Source organism: Trichosurus vulpecula, chromosome 4, assembly GCF_011100635.1.
Source record: "Trichosurus vulpecula isolate mTriVul1 chromosome 4, mTriVul1.pri, whole genome shotgun sequence".
NCBI classification, from domain to species: domain Eukaryota; kingdom Metazoa; phylum Chordata; class Mammalia; order Diprotodontia; family Phalangeridae; genus Trichosurus; species Trichosurus vulpecula.
In genome coordinates, this window is record NC_050576.1 from 37,618,529 (window position 1) to 37,625,499 (window position 6,971).

Sequence of the window (6,971 nt, forward strand, 5' to 3'; positions counted from 1 at the left end):
TTTCTCTGCTATTCCAGGATCAGTGAATACATTGATCATGATTCTCAATTATCCAATTAATCTAACTAATCAATTATTCAATAAATCATTCAAAAGAGGCATCATGGTATATGGAGATATAAAGACGTGACCTCAAATAGCTTACATACAACCTCTTTGAGAAATAGCTAAATAACAGTATGATATATAACAAGGTAATACATGATTTACCTTTGAGTGAGACAGACAGTAAGATGAATTTACTTCCAGTAGTAATGTTTATTGACCATAAGAAAATATTAAAATAATAAATTGACTGATTTTTTTTGCATTTTTCTATATGGTGGAGAGCACTATAGTATAAGGAATAGAACATTGGATTTGGAATCAAAATACTTGGGTTCAAATCCCTACTTTATTGCTTACTACCCATAGGTCCTTGAACAAGTCATGCAAACTCTCTCTGGGTCTTCAGTTTCCTCAACTATAAAAGGAGGGGGCAGAGGACGAGATTCTCTGAGGTCCCATTCCTTTTCCAAGTCTATGATTTATGGAAAGGAATTATTAATTATTACCATGTTACTACACTAACTGAACACGTATTTTTCCATTATAAATCTGTAGTGAATGAGAACCTAAATCCCCACCACCACCACCACCACCACTCCCACTGTAGGAGAAGAGGACAAGGGAATGAACGATTGAAGATCAGCCAGATAGAGGGTTGAAATGGTTACCTGAGCCATGTACGAATATCGAATGAAGGCTTTGTCTGTTGTCCAGTTTCTGCCAATAAGCTTGAAGACTTGGCCAGAACTGAGGCAGAAAGCAAGAACTTGGTGAGAGATACAACAGGAGAAGTCTGCTGGGGACCCGGGCTAAGACAGGGATGAAACTGATCCACATCAAGGGATAATTAAAGCCCGTTAATTTCAATGCTGGAAGGAACCAAGTCGTCAAGAAAGAACTTGGCCCAGCCCTCAAGGGTGAAACTACAAATCCTAATAAGGGGCAAATTCTGTTAGCTAGTCAAGGGGAGATTGACCAAGAAATGACCACCCCTGTGCATAATCGAGGTAGGGTGGAGACAGAGGTAATAGGAATTGAGAGAGTTGAGGAACTGGGAGTCTAAAGCATTCTTGATAGAACTAGAGAAGATTAATTAATGTTCAACTTGTTGCTGTACCCTAAAAACCTCTGGACCTTACCATCTGACTTGTAGCCAAAACATCCTTTATGTGTTGTGTCCACATATTAAAACTTGGCAGATAGCTAGGTGGTGTAGTGGGTAGAGCAGTAGATAGGGCCTGGTGTCAGGAAGACTCGTCCTCCTGAGTTCAAATCTGGCCTCAGACACTTACTAGCTGTGTGACTGTGGGCAAGTCACTTGACCCTGTTTGCCTCAGTTTACTCCTCTTTTATAGAACTGGAGAAGGAAATGGCAAACTACTCCAGTATCTTTGCCAAGAAAACCCCAGATGGGGTCACAAAGAGTTAGACACAACTGAAATGACTGAACTGTGCCACCTAGCTGCCCCTCCTTTGGGGTAGGGACTGGTTTTTGCCTTTCTTTGTATACCCTGGAGTTAGCCCAGTGACTGGCACATAGTAAGTGCTTGATAAATGCTTATTGACTGACTGAAGGAAGGCAGGGGAAGGGGATAAGGATTGATATTCCTCCATATGTTTCTTTTTCTCAGTGCTCCAGATGCCTGAGCTAACACTTATTTGTACCTTGCTTGTCCCTTTAGATTTTGCCTTTCCAGCCTCCCCAATGGCGCATGCCTGATCAGGGAGGCTACTGAAGTTATTATCGACTTGGTTGCTGCCTTAGTTATGCTGCTGTTCCTTGTGTTCTGGGGGAACGTTTCAGCAACCCCTTCCTCTTCAGTGTTCTTTCTCCAGAGCTTTTTTTTTTTTTAAACTGCCATTCTAATAGGGAATTCCACCATCTCGTCTCAATCCCGTGACATTTCCTCTCTTCCTGAGCTGGGAAGATGCACGACAGCCATGGTGTTAGCAGCTTTGGATCCCTTTCAAGCTTGGCAGTCCAAGCTTTCCTGGGAGGATCCTCATGTTGGGGAGGAGACAGAGTATCCTGGAAACCCAAAGATGGCAGCCACAATGATCTTTAAAGGAAGGAGTGAACTTTAGAGGGATAGAGCTGACTGCTGAGTGATGGTGGTGGAAGAAGGATCTGGAAGGAGAATGAAGAGCAAACAGTATCTCAACTCCTCTTCCTGTCCTTCTGCTCCCCAATCAGGGAGTATGTGAGAAGGGACAGTCAGTCTTGGAAAGGATGCAATCTAGATTTCAATGAGCATCAACATTAAAAGGAATGTGAGGGGAAGAGAGCTAAGATGAAAGGTAGATTGCTAAGAGGAAGCTGGGTAGTGCAGTGGTTATAGTGTTGGAGTTGGAGTCAGGAAGCTGAGTTCAAAACCTCCCTCAAACACTAGCTTTGTGACCCTGGGCAAGTCATCTGGCCTCAGTTTTCCAATCTGTAAAAAGGGAAAGTAATAATGGCACCTGTTTCATAGAGTTGTTGTAAGGATCAGATGAGATAAAATATATAAAGTTTTTTTATAAACCTTAGAGCCCTGCAAAAATGCTAGCTGTTATTATTAATAATAGGGAACAGTTCCAGAGGGCCCAGTTGAAAATCCATGAAGATAGGTACTGGGTAGTCATTCATTGAGGTGATATGATTTGAGAGTTATACCTACATAAACTATATCCACGGGTAGCCTTGATATAGGAGCTGAGATATCCATATAACTTACCATTTTTTAAAAATAAAAGCATCGAAAGTACTCAACTATAAATTGGGAAAAGTGGAACAAATTATGGTATATAAGTATAATGGAATCCCATTGTGCCATAAGAAATGGTAAAATGGAGAGTTTCAGAAAAACCTGGGAAGACTTGTCTGAACTGACTCAGAATCAGGAGAACATTTATGTTATAACAACAATGTAGCAAAACAACCTGAAAGACTTAACTCTTTTCAACTCAGTGATCAACCATGATTTCAGAGGACCAATGATGAAGAATGCTACCCATTTCCTGATAGGGATGGACAAAATATGCAGAGTGAGACATCTATTTTTGGATGTGGCCAATGTGGAAATTTGTTTTACTTGACTATGCAGATTTGTTACAAGGGTTTGTTTGTTTTTCTTTTTTTTCTTTCCTTCAATGGAGGTGAGAAAGAGAAAATAAAGGTTAGTTAATTGAAAATAATAATAGCATTTATATAACACTTTAAGGTTTATAAAATGCTTTACAAATATCTTATTCGATTCTCATAACAGCGCTGGGAGGTAGATGCTGTTATTATTCTCATTTTAAACAAACGAGGAAATTAGGCAGGTCAATGACTTGCTCAGGGTCACACAGCTAGTAAGTGTCTGAGGCTGGATTTGAACTTAGGTTTTCCTGACTCCAGATACAACCCTTTGTCTATAACCATATAAAGAAAACAAACAGAATCCTTAAAACGCAGATAGGTATTGCATTAAGCCATTCTCCAGAAGGACCCTGAAGGGATGGGACAGAGGACATACAGACGTGTTTTAGTGGGAGCTGAAAGAAAGGGAAAGGTTGGGAGCTTAAAGACCTGTTGGTGTTACTTTGTGCAGACCCTGGACAGCCAGGAGGAAGCCTTGGGATGAGGAGAAGGTGCTGGGCAGGCAGAGGAGAGGGAAAGAAGCATTAAAAACAAATGTAATTGGCTTAATGATTTTTCCTGGGGCTAGTTCTCATAAATGAGCAGGCCAGACATAGACTACTTGGGAAATGACTTAATTAGGTAAATCTAAATCCTGGGCAGATCTTGCCCTTCACACTAAAGACCCAGAAATTCCCTATGGGTGATCTTCCTCTGTCAGTTTATATTCCTTGAATGAAAGGGGAATGAAAGGTACTTAACACTATACACATACCTTTCTCAAGTCTCTTCTTAAATGCTGATTCAGCCCTTTGGTGCCTTTATTGTTTGAGCAGTAAGTCAAACTAATAGAATCCCACAATCTCAGAATGTCAGAATGGAAAGGTCCAGTCCAACCTTGGACCTGAACAGAAATCCCTATTACCACCTCTTTTGTTCCAATTGTTCTTACTAAACTATCTTAGTATAGTATTTCTCTAAAGCATTTCTAAAAGCTGATTAAGTCCAACTGGCTAATTAAGCCAAGGATGGCAGGAGGAACAAACCAGATGGGGCTTGTAAGGGATAGTTCTGGAATCTGCAGAGGCCCTCAGGGTTATCCCTAGAACCTCAAGGGGAGAAGTAGCCAGCTGTATTCTGGAGCCCCAGATACCAGTATGAGTGTATTTTGAGAAATAGTTCCAGAGGGGCTGCTACATAATTGAATGATGACTAAACATCATGTGTGAAGGGTTTTTCTAAGGACCTCAAAGCAGTATGTAATGTCATTCTACTCAGATACTTTTGAGACGGAAAAGAAAAATATAATAAAACCCTTCAAGTGTGTTATACTGTGGAGCCAAATCATGTCACTTCAAATATTGCAATATACTGTGCTCTCTTACCACAATACGCTAAAAAGGGTGTTATTTTTGTTCCCCAGTGTCAATCTTTAGACAAAGCTCTACAAACCACTTTGCTCATTTTCTGTCTTTAAAAAAATTTTTATATCACTGCTTGGTCTGTTTCCAAAGATGATTAGGGAAAAAGGAAAAGAACCTATGTGTTCTAAAATGTTTATAGCGGCTCTGTGGTAGCAAAGAACTGGAAATTGCAGGGATGCCCACCAATTGGGGAATGGCTGGACAAATTGTGGTATATGATTGCAATGGAATACTACTGCGCTATAAGAAATGATGAATGCAATTATTTTAGAAAAACATGGAAAGACTTGTATGAAATAATGAAGAGTGAAATGAGCAGAACCACTAGATCATTGTATACAGTGACAGCAACACATTGTCTTAAGAATGCCTTTGAGAAAATAAGTTATTTTGTCTATTATAAATACCCAAATGAACTACAAAGAACATATGAAGAAAGATGCTATCTGCATCAAGAGAAAGTACTGATAAGTAGAAGTATGTACAGAACAATTTTACATACATACACACATATATTATTTGCCTAATGGTAGGCATCCCCAGGGCAAGGGGAAGGGAAGAAACAAAAAGAAATTTACATGATAATTTTTGTTGTATATTTGAAAGGAATGGCAATGAAAGGAATCTTTTTTATTGTACTATGTTATGGAAATGCTTGTTTTATTCCATAAATTCCACTTTACTCATTCTCACATTGAGAATACTGAGTCACAGAGTAGTTAAGTGACTTTTATAGTATCACACAAGTCAATCTCTGGCCCAAGGCTTGAATTGAGTCAGGTTTCAATGTGCTTTCCAATGAATAGACCTATTAATTAATTAAGAGATCACCTAACCCAGCACACTCATTTTATGGCTGAAGAAACTGAGGTACAGTGGGTTTACCCAAGGTCACACAGGTGCTAAGTAGCATAGGTGGGATTTAATTTATTCTAATGTTAAATCCAGTATTCTTTATACTATACCTAAACCCTGAGAGGGGAAAAAAAAGGCAGTGAATTGCCTGATGTGATGTGTTAGAAACCAGCTCCTTTCCCAAAAAAACAAACCTTCCAAAGCAACATCCACCTCCCTGCCCCACAACCATTTCCCTAAAGTTTACATCCAGCGGAAAGCCCGCTCAAAGCCAATTGGCAAGGGGTTCATTCTATACATAGAGTATTGGCAAGGGTTGAGATTCATGCGTAACTGTACGTGACCGGGTGTGTAAAGGAACACCATGTTCTTATTTCCACCCACTGCAGCCCAGCTGCCAATTTAAACATCTGCCACCCTCTGAAAGGGCCAATGGGAAGGCTTCAGGGACAGTGGGCTTAGCCAACACAACCTTGACACAGCTTTGAGAGTACTGCATGAACTTGGCCTGGAAGGAAACAGAAGGATGCCAGAAGGAAATTGGAACCCAGGCTGTGCTGCTGCCCAGACTACCCAGGCATTTTTTTTCCAGTCCTAGAGAAGCTTCTGCACATCTGTAGGAAAGGGAAGGAAAACTATCTTGAGATCGCTTCTGGCTGGGATGAGGACAGAGGCCCGAGCTGATATCATTGCTGCACATGGAGAGATCACTGGAACATTTATAAATCCAGGGCTGTCGTTGAAGCACACACTGGGGCGACACATTTTGACCTTGAAAGAAGAAATCATAGCCTAGGTACCGGGCAGTGTGGCCTAGAAGAGCACTAAAGGGACAAATCATCAAAAGAGATGATATATCTTTCTCATATGTATGGTTTGGGACTTAGAATTATGACCCATACCACTGATCTTCAGGGTTAAGAAGGGGGGAAGCTCTCTGTATTCAGTGAGGTCAGACTGGTGGTCAGAACTAGGCTTGGATAGGAGGAAGAGAGTGGATTTTAGGTAGGAAGAAAGAGTGGGTGAGGCCACACTTTTAGCACTTGGTAATTGACTGCCAAGAAAAAAGGTGGCATTTTTCTTCCTAGAAATCTTTTAAGATGTACAATTTCCCTTCATCCTTTGCTTCTACCGCTTCTGATGTCCTTTGAGAACCCACCATATCATTGCCTCCTCCCCCTACCCCTTCCCTTCCCACTCGCTCCCTCTCCCAGCCAGGATCGTATCTAACTGTGACCCATCAAATACCTTCGTCCAAATGGTGTGAGTCTGGATTCAGAAGAAAAATGGTTTCACTGATTGCTCGTAAGGGGCAGGTTAGCCCTTAGCTTATATTTGCTAGTTTCAACCCTCCCCATCAAATATTAATTTCACAGATCATCACGAATAGTAAATACTTATCTACTTATTTAAGCAAAATGGCAAACAGGCATTAAAGAAGTTTCATAGATTAGAATATTCCAGAAACTACCCAAGAGTGAATGAGCTCAGTAGCCAAGGGCAAGATAAGATTCCAGTTTAAACCAAAGGAGATAAGACACTCT